The sequence below is a fragment of the Orcinus orca genome, chromosome 9, assembly GCF_937001465.1.
Source record: "Orcinus orca chromosome 9, mOrcOrc1.1, whole genome shotgun sequence".
Classification (NCBI taxonomy): Eukaryota; Metazoa; Chordata; class Mammalia; order Artiodactyla; family Delphinidae; genus Orcinus; species Orcinus orca.
The window spans coordinates 50,344,167-50,367,156 of NC_064567.1; the positions used below are offsets into that span (position 1 = coordinate 50,344,167).

A 22,990-nucleotide genomic window follows, 5' to 3' on the forward strand; every position below is an offset into this window, starting at 1 on the left:
GGAAGCCCTGGGCCAATACCTTGATTTCACCCCTTCTCATCATTCTGTGCCTTTGGCAAAATTGCCCTCTAGACAGCCCTTCCCAGAAGGCATTTCTTTCCATGGTAAAAATATCTTGCAGGAGTGACATAATACCTCCAGATGCTGTAGGAACAGAACCCACACCCTGTGATTTGCTGGCCGTTATCCGAGTAGACTAGGGCTTTCTCTGGAGTTTGATGCCATGTTGACGTTTGGCTGCCGACTCACTGCCAAAAGCCTTTCATGTGGAGGAGTAAGTACTACAAATGGGGAGATGGGTGGGTTGTTAGACTGTCATAGAGTCTGCTCCATACTAACATAGGTTCTCACATGGACTATGGAAAGAGATCTCAAAAGTCATGCCTGACTCCTCCAGATAGATGGACAAGATAGGCCAACAGGGCGTCATTCAAGGAAGTTCCTTGAACTTGGACATGTTCAAGGAAGTTTTCTAAACCTGTATTTCAAAAAACTGAGCTCCAGCCTTTGACCTTTAGGTTATATTAGAACACTAAAATGGGCCGCATGGATAGCCTATGTGCATAAATTGCTGGCACACTGGTGTTCTTAGCCTCAGAACTGCCTTGAATTTTGAGAAGTGCTAATTGAAATGCAATGCACATGTTCTTTAGCCTGAGCCAGAGGGAGAAACGTAAGGGCTGGACAAGGCTGTCAAATAAATATGATGCACAATAGCAACAGTGGTCATATGTAACTAGCCTAGTGAATTTGAAAACCAAATCTGAGAACATTTGGTGGCTTGATTAATTTGCTTTGCCTATTCGCCATCTGTTGTTATCTCCAGGAGGCCAGGGTGGGCAGCCCTGCTTGGTTCTGCTGACTTAGGCCAGCTGGAAACTCTCCTTCTATAGGGATTGGGGGGTGGGGTCTGCAAACGAACAGAGGTCCCTGGTCCCTGCTCTCATCTCACACTGTGGCTGGGAAATCAGGTTTTGTATAAACAGCTCCTCCCATATGCTTCAAAACTACTTTTACATCACCTACCTCTGTTTAAAAACTGTGTAAACTCACAAGTTCACCTGTTTTATATCTTCCCCTTGCTGATGACCGAGGAGAAAAGTGAGGTCACCTGGTGACAATCAGGCAACTGTTTCTTTTGAGCTGAGCTATAGAACCTCACATTTGAATTTTGCCTTTTTTTTGGCTGAATTAGTTCATTCTTTTCACGGCAAAGCTTTTCATCAAAAGCCTTATGTAAACTTGGAGAGCAGGGCCCTAGGTAAGCCAGCTTTGCTTTCTGAATTAGGTAATGAAAGTATCGCTCATTTTCCCCTTGTCCTGCTCCCCCCATTCATACACTTTACTTGCTTCATTCATTCTTCAACAGAAATATAACTTGCTTCATTCATTCTTCATATAGGAGGGGCAGTGAGCTAGATACTAGGGATTCAGAAGTGAAAGCACAGGCCTTGGTCCTCAAGGAGCTCAACAGGCTAGTAGGGGAAGATAAAGAAATAAAACTATCCTACAAATATTATGATAGAGATTTACACAGGATACTCAGGGCAAAGATTTATGTCTGCCCACCAAGATCTATTCCACTCTTCTTCCCCAGTAATAGAGTTTTAGCCGAGTGTAGAGCCAGCTCTGTACCCCCAGAACTCCCTCCTGGGCAACTAAGCATGGTCATGTGACTAAGGTCTCCCCATCAAGAATACAAGTTGGAAATGTCATTTGCCACTTCCATATGGAATGTCCATCAAATTCTTTGACTGTTAGCCCATTGTTGGATGGTCTTTGCAAATGATCCAGCAAGCCTAACAACACATGACAGTTTAGTTGTAAAGGCCACAATGATGTGGCTAGAGTTGGCTAATTGGGCTGGAATAGCAATACCGTACCCTGACAAAATGTCAAAGCAGAGAAGCAATATCAGTAGTCCCAAAACGGGGTCAAAGATTCAATGTAGTCAATCTGCCAGGAACAGACAGAGCTAATATTCCATGTAATGTGGCCTCCATCACCACAGAACAAATAGGCCAAATTTTTGCAGGAGTCACTAGTCTGGTATGCAGTGGAAGCTTCTGCATCCATGAGAAACATCCTTCACAGTGTGCCCAGTCTGTGATGGTGGATGTGTTACCATGCCCAGTACCATGATGAAATCAGATGGCAATGGTGGCTATCTTGATCAATTGCCTAATTCTAGTTCATCTGAGCAAAAAAACAGACCTTTACCATCACCCAGGTGATGTCTGATGGGCAGACACAATGTGTTTACCCAGTTCACGACACAAAGAGGAATATCTTTAATCTACCAGTCTTAGTCTTCCAAGTGGCAGACCAACTGGCTAGGCCATTGGTAAACAACCCAAAAGTCATCAGGGGTCCTTAAGTGTTTCCAAGGCAAAAGTGGTTTAGCACATTGTGCTGCATTTGGTCTTCCAGAATTGTCATTGGGGTTGGATGGCTGCTGCCACCTAGGGAACACCATCAACTTTCAACTTTGCTGAACCATCAGTGAGCTAGATAACTCTAGTGAGACCACAGACTTGATTATTCACAGCACAGCAAGCATCATGAGTGTTAGCATGCTTACCAGGTTCCCCTTGCCCCCAAGTCCCATGAGAGCAATGTGAAGGACCCAGATAGGTACGCACATATGAAGCTACAATACATGCATATAAAGCATCATTACCAATTAGACATTCAGCAGTGGAAACCACAACAGTACACTGAATTGACCCAGGAGCCCCACCCAGTAGGCCACTTTAGCTACCCTTCCCCGCTTCGAAGAGCGCCCAAATAATGAAGTGTGCTGCGTTATGGGAGAGAAACACTTACCTTCAAAAATCTACCAATTTTATAGCAAGTAGTAAGCAAGTTCGCTTTTTGTCCCAGAGGGAGACGTTACCTCGTCCTTCAAAGTTGTTCACTGCAGATACAACCCTAAGAAATAGCCTGGGTTGAGAGAGGTCAGAGTCTTCCGTTCTTGGCATACTCAGCAAGATGCATAGAAGCAGGAGAGACCTATGGTGGTGTTTCTCCCAACAACAACCACCCCTCTGGAGAAAAGTAATAATTTTAAAAGGTCTGCGCTGTAGCATTCATTTACCAATTTCCTGGTTTAAATACTCCCACCATGGCTGACTTCAAGCTACCACTGTGACATCATTCAAATCAGGGTTGGGAAGAGATGAATCACCACTTGCTAAACCTCCCACTGGTAATTCTTACTTGAATCAACTATTACTGTGATCATTGCCCTTGACTTTGAAGTACATATCTGAATCTTTTATTAGTTCTGTACATGATTTCACATACTATTATTTCCCCTTTTTTCGAAATGTATTCCTGCTTAGCTTTTCAAGTATATTATCAACTTTTTATAGTTTGTTTACATGTAGTACAAGAGCCTCCCTCCTCTGAGGATCCTAAAATAATTTCTGGAGAAGTCTAGGGGGAAATATTGGGTTATACTCATAGATTAAAAAGAACCCATAAAATTGAATTGTTGAGCAGTGGGGTGTGAAAGTTCAAACCTCTGGCTGGTAGTCAATCCCTTACATTTCTTTCTGTATCTTTAGTAAACCACCAAACCCACGTTTATAAATTTCTGAGTCTGTGGTCATTTTCTCCAACATTACCTGGTTTTAACTTTCTTCCTAGTATTTATTACTCTCTTAAATTTCCTGCCTTTTTTTCACTTGTTGATTACCTTACTGCCTTTAGAATGCAAAAACAAGAATTTTGTCCATCTTGTTTACCACTTTATCCCCACACCTAGAATAGTGCCTAGTGTGTGAAAGATAATAAATATACAGTCAGCAAATGAATTCTGCTTCCTGTCCTAGTACCTATTCCACCTCATTAGGCTGCCTCTACATTCAGTCACTTTTTGGGATGGTTCTCACTGTCAGATAGAAGCTCCAAGTCTTTCCTTTATAATTAAACCTTGATTGGGTTTCAGGCTATCTGATACCCCAGTGCTGCCACTCATACACTAAGTCAAATTAAACAAGTCATCAAACCTTTCCGTGCCTCAGTTTCCCCATCTAGAATGCTCAAGGATCTCTGAAAGCATGGCTTCAGTTTTCATTGTTGTCTCTGGGACCATGCAGTGCTGAGTATGTCATCAGTGGGTTTTCATCTCATTCTGATAATATCTTTGCCTCTGGAGGGTGGTGGGAGAAGAGATGAACAGCTGTAGTCTTGCTTTACTGTCACCAATGGAGTGATTCAGAAATTCTGAAGATTCTTTGAAGGCAATTTCTCAACTTCTCTTTAACCAGGATTCAAACTATTCTTCTGACATGTATCCCAAACTCATCCATTATTTCTTCTATAAAGTGGGGCCAGGGGCTTCCCTGGTGGCTCAGTGGTTGAGAGTCCACCTGCTGATGCAGGGGACGCGGGTTCGTGCCCCGGTCCAGGAAGATCCCACATGCCGCAGAGCGGCTAGGCCTGTAAGCCATGGCCGCGGAGCCTGCGGGTCCGGAGCCTGTGCTCCGCAACGGGAGAGGCCACAACAGTGAGAGGCCCGCATACCGCAAAACATAAATAAATAAATAAATAAAATAAAGTGGGGCCGATAACACCTACATCACAGGGTTGTGGTGACGGTTAAATTAGATAACCTAAATCAGTGGTTCTCAAAGTGGGGTCCCTGGACCAGCAGCACCAGCATCACCTGCCAACTGCTTAGAAATGCATAGCCTTGGGCCCCACCCCATACTGAAGCAGAAACTCTGGGGTTGCCCAGCTGCATTGGTTAAAAAGCCTTCCAGGTGATTCTGATTTACATTAAAATTTGAGAACCACTGACAGAGATGAAATCAGTTGACACTTGTCTGACCTTCAAGTGTCTGCTTTTCACTTATTCATTCAGATTTATTAGCCACCCAAACCAATACCAGATAAGCTGCAGAATTATTTGTCCTCACCCCACTTGGCAGATGTGAACAGTGGGTGGGAGACTTGGGAGTAGACCCTGCTCTAAAACCCAATTATAAACACTTCGGGCTGCTTTTGCCCTTGTCCACAATTATTGCAATTTGACAAAATTTTACCTTCATGCTCATATTTTTCTTCCTCCTATCTTTTTATTTGTCAAGGAGTTGGTTCAATAGACATTTTGTGCTTCCATGAGTAGCTAGACGGTTGCCTGCACGGCAGATTTTAGCACCTGGTGGGACACAAATAAAAGAGCACAGGCCTCAGAATCAAAGAGCCCTCAGTTCACACCATCTGCATGGCACTGGACAAGTTAGTCTTGGTGAAGCCTGAGTTTTTCAAATGAAAAATGGGGTTAACAACAAGAAAAGCCCCCATTTATTGAGTAGCTCCTAGGTGCCAGGCAGTATGCTAGGCATTTCACATTTGATGTATATTACCTCATTTAAACCAAAACCATGAGTTATGGGTTTTTTTCTTTAAACATATCTTATTTAAATACTTCTAACATTTTCAACATGATTTTGCAACATTCAGGGCGCATCATTTCCTTTTTCAATGTAATTAAATGATAGTAAAGACACTTGGTGGGAAAACAGCACCTAATTAATAACTAGCTTTTCGGCAAACTCTGCTAGAATGCTTCAATTCCATTAAGTGAGTGATATCAGTTGGAAAAATGAGGCTAATTTTGCAGCAGTTTTAAAGAAAGAGGAAATAACCTTTAAATAGTGGTATATCTGTACTTTGCGGTAGAAGTTCTTAGTTCATACTTAATTAAAAAGCAAGTTGCTCTTGAATGTTGAAAATCCTGGAAGAGTTTTTTAAAGTAATTTAATGTAGCATTTTATGGCTGCTTTTGCAGTTGAGAATTTGCGATGGATATCGAGGGATGTAAATGCCTTCTGATCCCTTAGATTTAATCAGACTGCTCACTTGCTCGCTTGCATAATGGTTTATGGTACCTTTGATGATTTGCCGCCAACCTACCACTTTTAATAATTTACTGTAAAAGCATTTAATTTTTAATGGACAAGAATGGGTAAGAGGTAACTTTTGCATTGGTAAGTGCTCTCCTGAAGACTGGAAAAAAGGAACAGTATGTTTAAATTCCAAACATTATTGAAAAACACGAGTCTTTTATTACCAAAGTCAAATGCATAATTGAAAAACATACCTAACACAAAATTATTGTTCGTGCCTTATTTAACCATAACATAGTATTGCTTTCATGATGCTATCATGAGGACAATTTTTCAAATTCTCATTTTTTTCTTAACTTCCATGCTGTTTTCAATATTCTGTTCCACTAGATAAAGTATACCTACCACAGGGTGAGAATATACGTCATTTTATTACATCTTGCTAATCAAGAAAAGCCCAACAAAAGAATAGTTTGTAACGTCTGCTTCATAAAAGAAATATCACTTTATATTCATTTTCTTTAAAAGTTTTTCTAAGATCTCCATGTAATGTGCATATCTAGGAATGATTTCACAACTAGTCTTAAAAATATCGGAGTTTCCATGTGGAAAGAAAAATGGGAAGATGCCAGGATAAATATTTTTTAAGACTTGATGGAGGACAAAACACATCTTGCCTTCAGAGGCACATAAAACAAAAAATGTTGCAATTTGCCAGATAATCCCTTTTTCAGATATGCCATGTGTAAAAATAAGAATGGCTTCACAGGACTGCTTTCTGGGGAATCAACTAACAGCCTACAGCCCTGGAAACTTATTCTACCCTTCTAACATTCCACAGCTGACTGTCCCCAGGCTTACCCTGAAATGGGCTACAGGGAGAACTCTGATGGTCAAGGGACCAAGCCTGAGCTCTGTTTCTGGAATGCCTTTGGAATTCAGACATCAGAGCAGTTGCGTGAGAATGTGAAACTCATTCTCTTTGTTTTGGCCTTCAAATAGTCTTGAGTCTAAACCCTGCTACAGAGGATTGGTTCCCAGGAACCCCTGGTACTTAGCCAAGGAGTTTGTGCCCTGTCAAAAGTACCCCATCTAAAGATGAGGGTTTGAAGATCCAATCACTATTTCCATGCTTGGTTTCCTGGGATGAAGCAGCAGGTTCCAGACTTAAATGATAAACAAGGACTCTATCTATTCCCACCATCTTTTGGCTTCCTGGCAGGGGTTATATATAAAACAGCTCCTTTCTCTGTAAGCTAGATATTCATCTCCACCCCAGCTAATGAACAGAAACTTCTAGGTCTAATCAGGTGTTCCCCAGATTTGAGAAAGCAGGAATTGCTCCTGAGCAAATTCAGGTGCACCTGAGTTGGGTGGCTTTAACAATCCTGTGCATGCATATCTTTTTCTTCTCTCCAGCTCTCTTAAACTCTTTATCTCACATCACCAACGTAACTTTTTAGAGGTAGAGAGCCCTTAGAGATCATCAGCAATCCACAAACTTTTCATCTGAAGAGACTCTGAGCTAGCTAACTTGCCAAGGTTACAGGGAAGCTGGGAAACCAGAGTTTACTAAATTGAGTGCTTTTCCCGTTACATCACATGGTCTCCCTCTCCTCTTCCTCTGTCTCTTTCTTCCTCCTCCCTTCCCTCCCCAACTACGGTCATCCCTTTTGTTTTTCTTTTAGGCCTCCCCGTGGTGCCAACAGTACCTATGAGTGTCACTTAGCTGCAGTGGTAGTCTTCATTGCTAAAAACATTAAGTGGGGAGGTGGGGAGAGAGCAGGTGTCTAACAGCCTTTCTGGCTTAACTCTATTTTTCCTCCTCCTCTTCCAATCAGGTGTGCTGCCTCTTTTTTAACATTCTGACAACACTTCACAGTGAGCTTCTTAACTGCAGCTAATTTGCCAGCCTAGTATCTATGACAGAAACATAATTAAGTTTCCTGGGCATATTCATTCCTCTTAATGTCCTTAGTAGGTTGGGGCTTTGTGAAACATCTTCAAAAGAGAACAGGGTAGTGTAGAAAAGACTGTTATAAGTGTAGCCTTCTAGGTCCTTACACCCTCCAAAATTTATGCCAACCAAATATACGAAGTGATACACCAAAGGGTTAACATTGGCATTGAACTAGAGCAGGGTAGAGTCAGGGAGGGAGATTATTATCTTTATTCTAGTCCATCTTTATCTTTTCAAAGATGAAAAAAAATGAAATGAAGGAAGAACGAAGGAAGGAAGGAGGGGAGGAAAATATGCCTAAACCACAATAAAATTTATAAGCTTGAAACTTAAAGAGTATATCAGAAAAATGTTTTAAATATTATAAATAAAAGGGCTAAAAGCATAATATAGCCTAATCTGCAATTCTTTTCATCTATAATGCTAGGTTTTTGAGGAAAAGTAAAAGGGTCTATAAATGTCATTTTTTTTCCTTTAACAGTTAAATAAAAGAAAATTCTGAGTTATGGACTGATAGTGAGTATAGATAAGAAAAATATCAGCTATGAATGGGTACTAGAATTTTTCATATACAGTAGACGACTCATGTCTATACAAGGGGAAAAAACAGACTAAGTAACAGTCAATCTTGTATTTTTGGCAGACTAAGTGATTAACCATTTCACATCAGAGTCAATCTCAATCTAATCAACTGTATGGGAATTAGTCACTATAATGGAAAAAGTACTTAACTCAGAAGGGTTCATTCATTAATCACATACCAACACCCCAGAGAGATAATTTTTCTGCTTAAGTTCCCAAGCTTTACTTACTCATTCATTCCTTCAGCAGTTATTTGTTGAACTCTTACAATGAGCCAGGTGTTCTGTAGGACACTGAGAGTAAAAACACAGTCCTTAAAATAAAGGAAATTGTAGACTAGAGGGGGGAAATTAAAAATAAATAACTCATGATCTAAACACTGATATGGACTTGAAAAAATTGCTATGGGGGTAGGGGGCGAAGGGAAGATTTACATATTCATTCTAGGGCAAGTGGAGAAATCTTCACGGAGGAAGTGACATCTGAGTCAGAACTTAAAGGATGAATAGGAGTTCATCTCAAAGTTCCCAGTGAAAACCAAAGCTTAAAAATCGAGGAGGTGGGGCTTCCCTGGTGGCGCAGTGGTTGAGAGTCCGCCTGCTGATGCAGGAGACACGGGTTCGTGCCCCGGTCCGGGAAGATCCCACATGCCGCGGAGCGGCTGGGCCCGTGAGCAATGGCCGAGCCAGCGCGTCCGGAGCTGTGCTCCACAACGGGAGAGGCCACAGCAGTGAGAAGCCCGCGAACCGCAAAAAAAAAAAAAAAAATCCAGGAGGTGGGCTTCCCTGGTGGCGCAGTGGTTAAGAATCCGCCTGTCAATGGGGGAACACGGGTTTGAGCCCTGGCCTGGGAAAATCCCACATGCCACGGAGCAACAAAGCCCGCACACCACAACTACTGAGCCTGCGCTCTAGAGCCCGCAAGCCACAGCTACTGAAGCCCGCGCTCCTAGAGCCTGTGCTCCACAAGAGAAGCCACCTTAATGAGAAGCACGTGCAACGAAGAGTAGCCCCCACTGGATGCAACTAGAGAAAGCCCACGTGCAGCAACGAAGACCCAACGCAGCCAAAAAAAAAAAAAAAAATCGAGGAGGCCCAGTTTATGAACACCTCCACTAGGCCAGCATTTCCAAATGTGTTTATAGATCTTATTTGAAAAATAAGATCAAAAGAAAGTTAGGTCAAAAGAAAGTTAGGAATGCTAGAGTCTACCCATTAAATAATTTTCTTTACAGCAGGACTTTTCAGAACCTTTACACCCCAAAATGGATACCAACTAAATACATGAAATGATACCCCAAATGTTGACATTGGTTACTTCATGAGCGGAGAAATGGAATAGAATGAAACCAATGCACATCACGAATTTAAAGACATAGTGCAGTGATTCCAGGCTTAAGGAAAGCCCCCTCTTCCTTGTAGAACTTGAGGGTCTACTTGTCTGTGTACACAATTTATGTCTGTATTCATAGTCTGTACTTATGAATTTATTTTCATGTGTGTTTTGGGCTAAAGTAAGAAAAAGTGATTATATGCTCCACTAATGAATATTCGAATTTCTGCTGAAAAAAGCAGCAGATGAATCTTAACATTTATTATTACTGGCATTTATTATATTGGTATCAACACTGCAATCATTCTCATTCCAAAAATATTGTCATTGTCTTATAGGATTCTAGAGAGACTCAGCCACCATTTTGTGGGGTGTCAGTGTTAGAAGACTAGGAAACCCTGAGTAAGATGAACAATACACATGCATATGGTTGATAATTATGTACTAGATAACTAAATCAAATAGCAACCCAGAAATCACTTTTTTCCTTGTATAATGATCAACGAATAGATTAAGAATCAGATCTTCCCTTCATAGTCACTGCATGTATGAAATAGTATGTGTTGAATTATGCTTTTTCTATTTGTGAAAAAAAGTATGATGGAAGTATATTTTAAGGAACACTAAATATTAATAAAAAGGGGAAAATGCAAATGGTCTAGATGATGTAATTAAAGATGGATGACCCGGTGGGTCACTATTCCTGTGAACAAAACTTCAGAAACTGCAGGTAAAGAAAGACTTCAAGTCTCCCACATGACACTATTTAAAGCATGTGCTGCCTGTATAATAGGCTGGAAAGGGACTATTCATTTGATGAAGGGAGACTTAGATCTATGACTTACATTATCATGATGAATCCTATATTAATATTAAAGTTCTATCCATCACATTGGAAATTTCCCTAGAGGGTTTTTAACATTTCCCTGGTGACTGCCTTAATATGTAAATCAATGCCATCCTGAGAGGCCAGAGCAGAATCTCTGCTTATAACTTTTTCTACATTACATTTTTTCCCCACTTTATTTCTATGCAAATTGAGTCCTTTTTAGTTTTAGAAAAACGTTGCCCTCTCTTCGGATAATCCGAGTTCATACTGCTCTCACAAATGCTCTCGTTCAGCCATTCCATATGGTTTCCTATTTCCCTTTTCTTTGCTGATAGTAAAATTAGCAGCAGTAAGAGGTCTTCTCTGTAGGCTTAGGAAACTTGACTCAAGCTGTTAGTACAAGCAATAAATGCTGGCCAGCTTATGTTTTGTAGCCTGTAAAATGTTGGAAACTGTAGTTCAGATTCTTTGGTCAGTGGCCACAGTCTTCAAAGGTCATATTTCATCAAAATCACTTCAGCAACTGCTGTTCAACATGCCTGTCCAAAGAGAGAGAGAGGGTGATGCAATCAGATCACGTGGGAAAGGAGTTAGTCTCTCGGTACTAATTTGCAGTGTATTAGGTACAACGCTGCCCCAGGTTCTCAGGTGTAACAATAAGCTCGGGATCTCCTTGACCCTAATTATAAGACGCTCCAAGGTGAACTGCATTTGAGATTTGGAGTGGGGGTGAAGGAGAAGAATAACAGGCCAAGAATCATTCACTAGGCCTGATTCCTTCTTCTGTGCCAGAAAGAAAACCTAGAAGATAAAAATCCATCTTCTACCAACCTTCCAGTTATGCTCTCCTCTCTCCCAGGCTGCACCCCACCTTCTCTTCCTCCAGCCCACAGTGAACTCTAGAATAATAGCAGCACTGGTAGCAGCAACTAGTACGCAACCCTTTGGGGGAACTTTCTGGGCTGATGACTCAGCCAGCCCTGCAGAGCATTTGCTCAACTTTTTCTCCAAATGGGCTGGTCAGAACCTTTGACTGGACCACTGAACAGAGAGCACGTGGACACTGAGTGGCTACCCTTCACCCCACAGCTTAATTTTATTCCAGACGTAGCCAACTGACATCACCCTCCCCAACTCCCTTTTCACAATTTACACCTCAGAATGCTTCCCAGGTATATGCCCTCTGCCCAGGCTCTCTCCCAAGGGAGAGGGGTCACCATAACTCAGGGGATCCTGAACTCTCTTTACTGTTATGTAGTTAGAGGAAAGCGCTGTGGAACCAAACACTCGGCCTCTTAGATGGAGAGCATCTACTGCCAGCAATGGAAGGGAGAAATTACCTGGCAGATTTTTCATTTGAAAAACTTTATAAATTTTTAAATCTTACTCTTTCGGAATGAGCCATAAATGGGTCAAATGATACAGAATAGTAAAATGGATGTGATATGAATTCTTTATAATTATGGAAATGGCAGCCTCCTTATTGGTTACGAGTCACGTAACATGTAATCCCCGTCTTGGGTTATTAATAATGGATACACAGTTATCAAATTGTTTTAATGAACACTTCTGAAATACTTTCTGTCACTAAAAGCAAATATTTTATTGTAGACAGATATGGTTGTAGGATTGAACTAGGATGTCCCATTATTACTACTTCTAATTTAGTGTAAATACTGTCAAAAAAAATGACAGAGAACAATGAAGCTAATTACCAAAGAATATATGCCTATATTTGGAATTATACACAAGAGTCTTATTTTTACTGTCTCCAAAATAAACACTCCTTGCTGATCTCTACGTAGTTCATTATATAAGAAGAGGAAATTTTGGAGTGTTTCCAAGGAAGACTACCCAAGGATCAGGCAAAGAATGGTAAATCTGCCTAACTTAATAGAAAAATAAACTTTCTTGCTCAGAGGGCAATGAACCATTCTACTCTGGGTCACAGAACTCACCTGACCTTAGTAAACTCAGTGCAAAGAAATGAAACAAGCCAGTATCACATAGCAGCATAAAGGGCTTCAGAAACATTTAGGAAAGAGGACCATTTAGGGACCAAACCACCTGGTCCTGAAATTCTCAGGACAGTACTTCATATCCGGTACTGAGCATAATGCTGGAATCAGGAGTGCCTCCAAATGCCGAAGAGGAACACTTGAGCCAGGGCTCTCGCCTGCCAGGGGAGAAAGGGAATCTTACAGGCTCTCAAAATTGGCACCGCTTTTCATGGATATATGGAGAAATAGCTGGGAATTGTGCCCTCGGCTGCCCCTGGGGAAGGAAGATCTAGAATTTATTTTGTTTTGTTTTGTTTTTATCATCAAAGCCCCAAACGAGCCACAGAAATATCACACAAGAACAGCTGCTTGCAAAAACAAAGATCTAGACGGCAGCAATGAAAGCACTGTCTGCTGGTATCACTGGGCTAGGATAAAGACCTCCTCAGCACCTTTAGAGAGGAACAGAAATAGCCACACCATCACAGGATGGTTAAGATGCCCTTTGACTGCATGTCAGAACTAGTTTTTCATCAGCTTGGGAAGTAGTTTTCCTCTGCAAAGTGAATTGGATTTAGGGAGAGAAGAGTCCAGATTCTCCCTTATACTCTGTCTTTCCTGCTCTTTTGAACACCTACTGTACTGTCTTCCCAGTAGCACCACCCACCCCCAGCTCTTCCACAGGTTTGCAATTGGATCTTCTATGTTAGGGCAGTGTGACCCACCCTGGCCACAAATGACTGGTTCGGGATGGGGTACCTTACCTAGACCGGGCCAATCATAATCTTTTCCTGGCATGTTGAATCTGGAACTCAGATGAGGCGGTTTCTCATAGGGTGGCTGAAACTGAGGATGTGTAAACTCAGAAGTTTTGGCAAACAGATAGAGAAGCAGAGAGATCAAGACAGCGGTAGGAGGGAATAATGAAGCTGATGCACAGAGAGAAGAAACGAGGATGCAGGAGAAAGTCCTGATGGTGATTTGAATCCTAGGCTCCAGATGTTCTATAGGCCCCAGTCTCATTCATAAGACATCCCAGTATCCTCATAATAAATTCTCCATTTTGTTTAAACACATTAGAAATTTTAGTAATATGCAACAAAGGATTTGAGTAATCTCTCAGGTAAAGGAGAGCCTAGTTTTGCTGCTGTCCTCAATAATGAAGGCCTCAACTACAAAACACTTACACGAACAGGAAACCACTCAGGAGGCAGGGAGGTCCAAAGTGAGCCCACAGTGAGTTTTCTTCTATTCCATCTCTCACCACGCCCTGCTTAGCCTGTGTATCAGGGACTGCCTAGGATTATAGGACCCCTTCCCCCCTGGATATTTTAATCCAAATGAGATCAGGTCAAGATATTCATTAAGGAAAGTTTTAAAGAGATAAATTTAAATAAACTTCAGCCTAAAGTATATGACAACATAGGAAGGGCGATTCTACTGCTCTTGACGTAGAGGTTGGGGAATGGGGCACAGACAGAGGAGGTATTTATTGGAAGATCCACGTTGATGCTTCTAGACCATGGATCATTGGCTACTGCTATCATTAAATCAGAAGGGGCTCCACCAGGGCCCATCAGCCAAAGCCCACTATTCTTAAACTGCTCCGGGTCATTCAAGCCTGTATTTATAATCGGCTATTGTCCCTAGAGATGGTATGCCTGCTTGTGCATCTAAATATATTCTGAAACCTTTCCTAGCTTTGTCTATTTTCTTTACTATAGGTACTCAAAAAGGAAATATCTGATTTCTTAAATTCACCTGGTACAAAACCCAGTTTAGAATTAAATCCAGTTGATATTTAACAGGATTAGGTTAACACTTATTTAGTTCATTTAACCTCCATAAGTATAGAATTTTCTGTCTAGATCTCACCTTTTGCAATGAGAAGATTACCAGAAAATCTTCTCCTTTAATTAAATTTATACCCAAAGTCACTGTAGGTTTAAAAGTATGTTTTTAAGTGTCCCCTCCAAATACAACTATTTGGCCGAGGGCTTTTCTATTTGCTTGCTCAGAATTGGCTGCATTTTATATGTCATGGACCTGACTGAGTTCAGCCAGCAAAACTGCCATGCAGTAATTCTGGCTATGTCATGGACACATCCCTTTGAGGGTCCAATAAAACCAGTGTTGAAGAGAAGTGTAACCCCCTTCTCAGTGACGAAGTCCAGCCAGTGTAATCCAGGGGCCCACTGGTATGAGGTACTCACATGAGCTGAGACCTAGAGCGAAGAGGCAGGAAGTATGGCCAAAGCCAAAGGACTGGTAACAGAAAAGAATAAAGTCCAAATGCCCGTGTGTTAGTGCAAGTGTGGTCAGAGCCAGGCCAGCTTCTACTCAGAACCAAGGCATGGCATGGCTCCTGCAGACCTTGTGGGAGCTCTCACCAAGAGCCCACAGGAGCACAGAAACCACGTGACCCCCAATCAGGAAGAAAAAACTAAACGAACAACAACCCATTCATACGCATATTTCAATTCACCCCCTTTTCATTTTTTTCCATCAGAGATGAAAGAGCATCTAGGAGGGTCCATTTGAATGATGATGCTAATTTTTATTGGTCACCCATCTGTCCTTATTCCTCTGTTTGAGATGAGAAACAGTTGTCTTTTTAAATACCCTCCAAAACCCACATCCGTGTAGGTTTAAGCAACAGATTTCCTCCCCAGTGAAGGTGTGGCCAGGATAGTGGAAAAAGTCAGCCTAAGGATTAGGCTAGGTCCTTCCTAAGCTATTCAAAGTCTCACACTTTCTTTTTATTAAAGCAAATTATTATTTGAAGAACACATTCCACATTTTGGAGCAGAATCCTTCAAAACAAAGATAAAACAAAAAAACCCAAGGTATTGAAAAAGCACACACTTTGTAAGAAACTAAATTCTTCTGCTCAGGTTAGAAAAACAAGATGGCTGCTTGCTTATTTTAAAAATATCAAAAGACAAGATTGGCCAAAAACAGAGAAAAAAAAAGAAATCCCAGTAAAGGTCTTGGTTTCCATTACCTATATTTGTATAAACGCTATGTGTTGTTTTAACTAAACATCTGGCCTTTGTCCCTCATATAGAGAATTCGTAGTTTTCTTGACACTTTGGCAAGAGGTACCACAACCCCCTGCCAGGCTAGTAAAAATCACACATTTTTCCTGCAAGGGAAAAAATGTCAATAAAAATGAAACATTAAAAAACATAAAAGCTCGAGTTGGAAGGCCTTGCTGAGGAGAGTTTGCTTCCTAATCAGCCTTGCACAATTGCTTTAAATTATTTTTAAACAGTACCACACCATATCGTTTGAAAGATCTAATACTGATACTGCAAGTTTGTTCAATGTATTGTTCTAAAATACGTCCTTTAGGGCTTCCCTGGTGGCGCAGTGGTTGAGAGTCCGCCTGCCGATGCGATGCAGGGGACACGGGTTCGTGCCCCGGTCCGGGAAGATCCCACATGCCGCGGAGCGGCTGGGCCCGTGAGCCATGGCCGCTGAGCCTGCGCGTCGGGAGCCTGTGCATCCGGAGCCTGTGCTCCACAACGGGAGAGGCCACAATAGTGAGAGGCCCACGTACCACAAAAAAAAAAAAATTAAAAAAAATTAAAAATTAAAAAATAAAATACGTCCTTTAGATATAGCGACCTTGCCATTTAATCAACCTTCTAGAATAAATCATGTGAATTTTTATAAATATTTAATGTCTTTTCTTGTATTCTACAATTTGACTCTTTAAGTTATTTCAACCAGAATTGAATTTCAACTGCTTTTACTACATAAAGGAATAATCTTTGTCTCACATTCACATCGGCACCTTCCAAGGCCCTGGCATTGTAATCTGTCATCGTAAATACAGAAGTAAATACAACCCTGCCAAAATATGACAAGCTCATTATAACAAGCCACTCATAAATCTTGAAACAAAGGCACCACCACACATTTTAAAAATAATAATTTTACACAATTTGCATAGGGATATTTTTGTTTGGAACCAAGGCAGGTATTTCTTTCTCTTTGCACACATAATACTGAAATAAATTATACAGTAATACCACCACCCACCTCTAAAGAGGGCCAGATATTAGCTAACAAATGGTTGCAAAATACTTCGCAAACATGAAATGCAAAATAAACTATAATGGCCATCAATTCTTCTGCATAGCATAACAGTTGGATTATGCTTAGAGAGAAAGGAAGAAATAAACAGTGTAAAAAGGCAAGTGCCTGGAAGTAAATGGCTGGGTTGAGGGTAAGAAGAAGGGCTCTATAATGAGGTTCCTCTGGATATTAAAATTCATCACCTCTTTGGTAGATCTTGCCACGGCCTCAGGGGGCCTAGATCAATGTGTGGAGTGAGCTGGCCCTTCTATATAAAGATTTAAATAAAAACATACAGCCCATGGCACAAAAACAGTCTCTTATTTGAAATGTTTTACTAGGAGTTCAGATAAACCAGAGCCTTACAAAGTCCTAAACCCAAAACAAGTCAGCTCACTTCCTGATTGATGGAAATGATTTGTCCCCAACTCTGACTGCCTGCCAGAGGTTAGCGTGCAGCTAGTGGGTGTGGACAAATAATAAGCAATCAGAGAACCCTTTTCTGTGCTCAGCCAGTGGGCCTAAGAAGTCTGCCTAGTGAGAGACCCTGAAGCATCATCAGGAAGCCCTCCTTGAGGCTGTGCAGTCCCCTTTCACACCCTTCCTCGTGTTTTGGCCCATCAACACAGCAGGATCCATCAGGACATATTGAACTTATCAAGCTGCATGCTCCACTACAACAGAATAAACCTAAGTTCACATTCAACCTACCTATCCCTGATGGTCCATGTAGAGGTCTCAGTCTGGGAAAGTCCTCGATGAGAATCCTCAGCAAGAGAATGTTAAGATGTTATGGTTTCAGAATAAGCCACAAACTTAAGGTCTAAAAATATGTGTTTCGCGCTTCCCTGGTGGCACAGTGGTTGAGAGTCCACCTGCCGATGCAGGGGACACGGGTTTGTGTCCCGGTCCGGGACCGCAGAGCGGCTGGGCCCGTGAGCCATGGCCGCTGAGCCTGCGTGTCTGGAGCCTGTGCTCTGCAACAGGAGAGGACACAACAGTGAGAGGCTCGCGTACCGCAGAAAAATTTTTTAAATTAAAAAATATATATAAGTCTCAGTAAAGAGAAAACCCTGGTCGGTGGCCAAAACCGGGAAAAATAAGTAACAAGCAACTTCAGTTTTAACTCCTATTCCCAATACTAATGAAAAATTTATTCATTTATTTAGAAATAAAATTTTCTGAGCATCTGTGAGATAGACAATAGAAATACTCCTATGATCTGCACAAGCAAGGTCCCGCCCTCACACAATTTACAGAGCAGCAGAAGAGGAGACAAGAAACAGGGCAAGTCAGTGAAAGGAGCCATTGACGGAACGCGAAGTCAGAAGAGTCTTCTCCCAACGTAGGATGCCTCAGTTGAGACCCAAACAATGAATCGGTGTAAGAAGGACAGAGGGGAGTGGATACATACCCCATGCACAGGAAAATCCTGGGCAGAGGCCTGGAGGCAAGAGAAACCTCATCCATTTGGAAGAGCAGAAAGAAGTTAGTCATCAAACAGAGTTGGTAGGGAATGGTGAGAGAGAATGCTGGAGAAATAAGCAGAGAACAGGTCCTAGAGAGTGGGCTTAGGGATTCCGAGGGAGGTGGGAAACCATTGGAAGATATTAAGGAAGAAATCATAAATATATTGTATTATAAAATTTTTTCTGATTGTGTGGTGAAGGAAGAACTGAAGAGGACAAAGACAAAGGTCTAGGCAAGAGAAAACGATGAACTGAGTAAAAGCAATGGGGATGGAGACGAATGAACAGCTGTAAGAGCTATCTAGAAGTTAGGAGATAACAGGCTTGATTGGGCAGACCAGCATAGGGAGTAAGTGTTCAGACTGCTTGCATTCAATCCTGGATCTGCCACCTATAGGGAAAGTTACTTACTCTTTCTGTGTCTTAGTTTCCCTTTCCGTAGAATAGGAACAATAATGGTACCTGCTTATGGGATTATCATGAAAGATAAAGAAGCTAATTCACAAAGTGCTTAACAGCACTTTAACAGAACAGTTCCTGGCACATGACAAGTGGTCAAAAAATATAGGCCATTATTATCGAGTGCAATAGCTCAACACTAGAAACAACACAATTAACTGTAGACCGTGATGCGGAAGACCCAAAAGTCTGTTGGGGTGACCCAACAGACTTCTCTACTATCCACACCTTCTCCAATACAGGCTGAATTCCAGTCAGTTTGTCCTTCCCTTGGATACTCTCCCTTGACCCTCGAGTATTCTTTACCCTTTTATAGCTAATCTCCTGTTATAACTAGTAATTCCCTATATTAACCATTTCCTATTCAAATTACTGTGTGTTTTCTGTCTTCTGATTGGACCCTGACAAATATAGTAACTATTCACTGAAATGGAAAACAGGAGGAGAGACAGGTATTGAATGGATAAATTCCATTTTGGACATACTGGACTTGAGATGCTTGTGGGACATCCCAACAGCACTGTCTGGTAGGAAGCTAAGTATCTGGGGTTTCCAAAGCTCAGAAGTGTCCAGGATGGAGAGAATAGCTTAGAAGGGAGTAGGCTTAAGTTCTCTAAAGTCTTAGTAAATGAAGTATGTGTGGAAATGCCACACATCAGGGAGATAGATTTTATTTTTGTATGCTCATATGTCTCATCAAGAATCCCTAAATGTGCTAGGTATATGGCAGCACATTTCATCAAAAGATTTATGGTGATTTCGTATTGTGTATGTTAGGTAATGTTCTCTTATACCTGTTAACATTTTCAAAGCTAATAGAAGATGTAGTTGAAAAGAGCCAAGCCCTATATTAATAAGATTAGAACTCTAATTATACTCTAAACTTGGAAGTTTAAACCCAGTCGGGGCAAGGGAGTAATTAGTCACATCAGCTACTCTGGATACTGACTGCAGTCAGAAAAATTAATTGATGTGCCAAAACCCCAAGTAGCAGCACTGAAAACTGGTGAACTGCTAAAGTTTGAAACAACTACATACAAGCATGTTTTGAAAGAGACCCAGGCTGATCCATTCCACTTTTTCCAGAGTCTGAACTCGGCCAACATAACTTGCTCCTTGCTTCACCCATTTCTCAAAAGTTTGGATCTACTGACCACAATAAACAGGAAGTTCCATCAGCAGTTTGCAAAGGAACAATTTGGAAGAGAAATGTATTAAATCCTCAGGGAAATTAAACCCAAATAATCCAATAACAACATTGCAAAATTAACAGTAGACTATGAATTGAATTAATTGCCTCCTGCTGTGGGGATTCTTGGCTACCAGAGTCCAAAATAAATGAGACCAGTGACGTCAACTGCCTTAAGAGAGGCCACAGGCAAGTGTGACCTTGGGGTACCCAAGAGTTTACCCACAATTGTTTTTCAACTTTCTGATTTATTCTGTAGATCTTTAATAGAGAGAAAGGTCTTCACTTCTGCCCATCTCATACCTCAAATTATGGTAGGTTGGTGAGAGAAGCTAGAGGTGGTACAATTCTTGACATAAAAGGTGCAATTTTATGATTTGCTCTTTTGTGAATTCACCTCTAAGTGCCTGTATCTAGAAGTAGCTGGAGTGTTAGAAATCGATCAGTGCAAGGTCTTTTTCTCCTGAGAGGGTTGAATGGAGAGGTGGGAACAAGTAATGATTTCTCTAGAACGTAGGCAGTCTAGTGATAAAGGAGGTCTTTAAGAATACCAGTCAGGGACTTCTCTGGTGGCGCAGCGGTTAAGAATCCGCCTGCCAACGCGGGGGACATGGGTTCGAGCCCTGGTCCGGGAAGATCCTACATGCTGCGGAGCAACAAAGCCTGTGCGCCACAACTACTGAGGCTGCGCTCTAGAGCCCGTGAGCCAAAACTACTGAGCCCACGCGCCTAGAGCCTGTGCTCCACGACAAGAGAAACCACCACAATGAGAAGCCCATGCACCGCAACCAAGAGTAGCCCCCGCTCGCCACAACTAGAGAAAGACCGGGTGTAGCAACAAAGATGCAAGGCAGCCAAATGAATAAGTAAATAGAATACCAGTCAGCTGCTCCAAAAGAGACCTGCTTTGGCATTTCAGTAAATAAGCATTTATTTCTGTAAATTCTTTTCTTATGCCATGATGTCCATGCGCCTGTGGCAATGCGAGATTACCTGTTGTGGTCCAAGCGCAGGTTGGAAAAGAATTTCCAGACACAAGGCAGAATGTAAGGAAGACAGAGTTTATAAAAGAGAAGGGTCACTGCAAGAACAGCAGGCCGACTTCCTGGTAGCCAGGGAAAGTCGACCCCCTTTGCGGGCTAGTAGCCAACTTTTATAGCCTCAAGACAAAGAAAATTCCTGCTGGCAGGATGGCATTAGGTGATTGGTCAGGATGCTATAAGGTTGCTACATGGTGAATATTTTACCTGATATGGAGTCGGGGGGCTGTCCAGTTTAGATCAGGAGAGCCCATGGCAACAGTTGTTATGGGGGATTGGTTAATTCCAGAGTTTTTGTCCTGTGTCCTTGACGTAGGGTGTCCTTGATGCAGGGCTCCACATTCTCCCCTCTTTTTATTTATGGGCCAAATCTTTGGCCCCTTAATACCCCATTCATGACTGACTATCTACCTATCCCCATCTCCGGCCAGAGGAGCCCAGGTTATTGGGGAAAGGGGTGATGACCGTTCCTAGCTTCTTCCTGCTGGACAGGGGCGTTAGAGGGGTCCTGGGTTCCCGATACCCACTCTCTGTCAGGGTGTATTTACGGAGGGAGATGAGAGCCCGCGGAATGATAAGGTGGCTTGCTCCAACATAGTCCATGTGCCAACTGGCTGGTATCCTTGTTGTAGCACCATCTGGAATTGAATCTTTTGAACCTGTTGGGAGATGAACTTAGATAATGTGTTCATATGCAGGGTCCAAACAACAAAACAAAGGCTATCAGGATTGATGGTCCCAACAAGGGAAACAGCCATGTCCCTATCTGGATCCCCATAGAGGAGAGGAGGCTGGAAAGCCAGCTGGGGCACTGTTCTGCTCTCTCTTTTAAATATTCTGTTAACTTGATCTTTTTCTTTAGACTCTGAAGGTCTTCTTCAACCTGGCCAGAGGTATGAGCATAGAAGCAGCCTGTCTCATTTAGTAGGGCACAGACACCTCCCACCTCAGCTGTTATAGCATTAAGGGCCCTCCTATTTTGTAAAAGCACCTTGGCCAGAGAGCCTAGGGCTGACTGCTGTTCCTCAATGGCTGCTACTGTAGCATTGCAAGATTCCTGGACCATGATGGTGAGATGGAGAACGCTCCTCTCTAAGAGGGGTATGCCTGCAAACCAAAGAGCCCTCTGAAAACGCTGTGTATTATTTCAGGCAGTTCAAGAACTGGGTTATCATAAGCATGTCCCCCCAATCAGTGGTTTGTTTTTGTCTCTCCCAGACAGGTCTGAAGGCCTCCTTGAGGAAGGACCCAAGGTTGGGAATGCCTAAGGAAGCTAAATCCTTTGTAGTCATAATGGTCACCTCTGGGACCACCACAGTAATTGCGCAGGAGCCCCTCCAAAGTGTGGGAAGATCCATACAGACCCTGTTACTGCATAGAAATGAAAATCTGGTGCACCTCAAGGATACCCCTGTTGTGGGTCCCCAGAGCCAGGCCCTGACGTTTTGGGAGTTTTCCTCTGGAAATAGACTGGGGTCCCATGGCCTAGGATTACATTGGGAAGGCCAGGCACTGAGGAAATAATCATCTATACATAAAGGGGAGAAGCCAGGCTCTGACTGATTATGAGTGTGATGGGGGGATTGGCATAACAAATTTCTAAATATTAGTTGAATTATGTTATATTTTGGAGGAAAGTCTTGTCGGGAGGTTAAACTAAGTAAGTGTCGGGTAGTCACACCGATCCCCACATATTTAGTTCCCAGGGCCGAGCAATTTATGGGGATATGGTCTTCATTAATATATTTCTTAGTCTCATTTTTCCTTGAATTTCCCCAATACAAAGTGAAATTACCTTCATGTACATCATATTTATTTTCCTCTGACCAGGGATTCCACTCCAGGCTAGTCTGATTAAAATTGAGGGTGTAGTTACAAAGAGAGTCATTTAGCTAGCCCCAAATGGGTCCCCATCCATCCAGGTTTTGGAAACAGAGCTGTGACTCATCTGCCCAAGCTTGGGCTAATGCCCATATCCTGTTTTTCTCTTCATGAGTACAGGTGGTCAGGACTATGTGAATGGCTTGCCAGGTCAGGTCAAAGGCTATAGTGAGGGCCTGAAATTCCTTAATAAAAGTGGTGGGATCCTGACTGAAGGAACCTAACTTGTTTTGAATTTGGGAAAATGTCAGACATGGGAAAGGGAACATGGACTCTAATAATGCCCATGTCTCCATTTGCTACTTCCC

General features: G+C 42.1%; 1 long non-coding RNA gene across 2 annotated transcripts in view; it reads right to left on the minus strand.

Moving 5' to 3' along the window:
* Positions 1-22,990, minus strand: part of LOC117199845 (uncharacterized) — a 342,114-nt gene that overhangs the window by 261,012 nt on the left and 58,112 nt on the right. The window contains exons 5-6 of one of the 2 annotated variants that reach the window (XR_007479196.1): positions 8,631-11,100; positions 5,052-5,167 (exon numbers count right to left, since the gene is read on the minus strand). The exons of the other annotated variant lie outside the window; for it this stretch is intronic. This is a non-coding gene — a long non-coding RNA (uncharacterized LOC117199845). The remainder of the gene's footprint in view (positions 1-5,051; positions 5,168-8,630; positions 11,101-22,990) is intronic. 2 annotated transcript variants of the gene reach the window in all.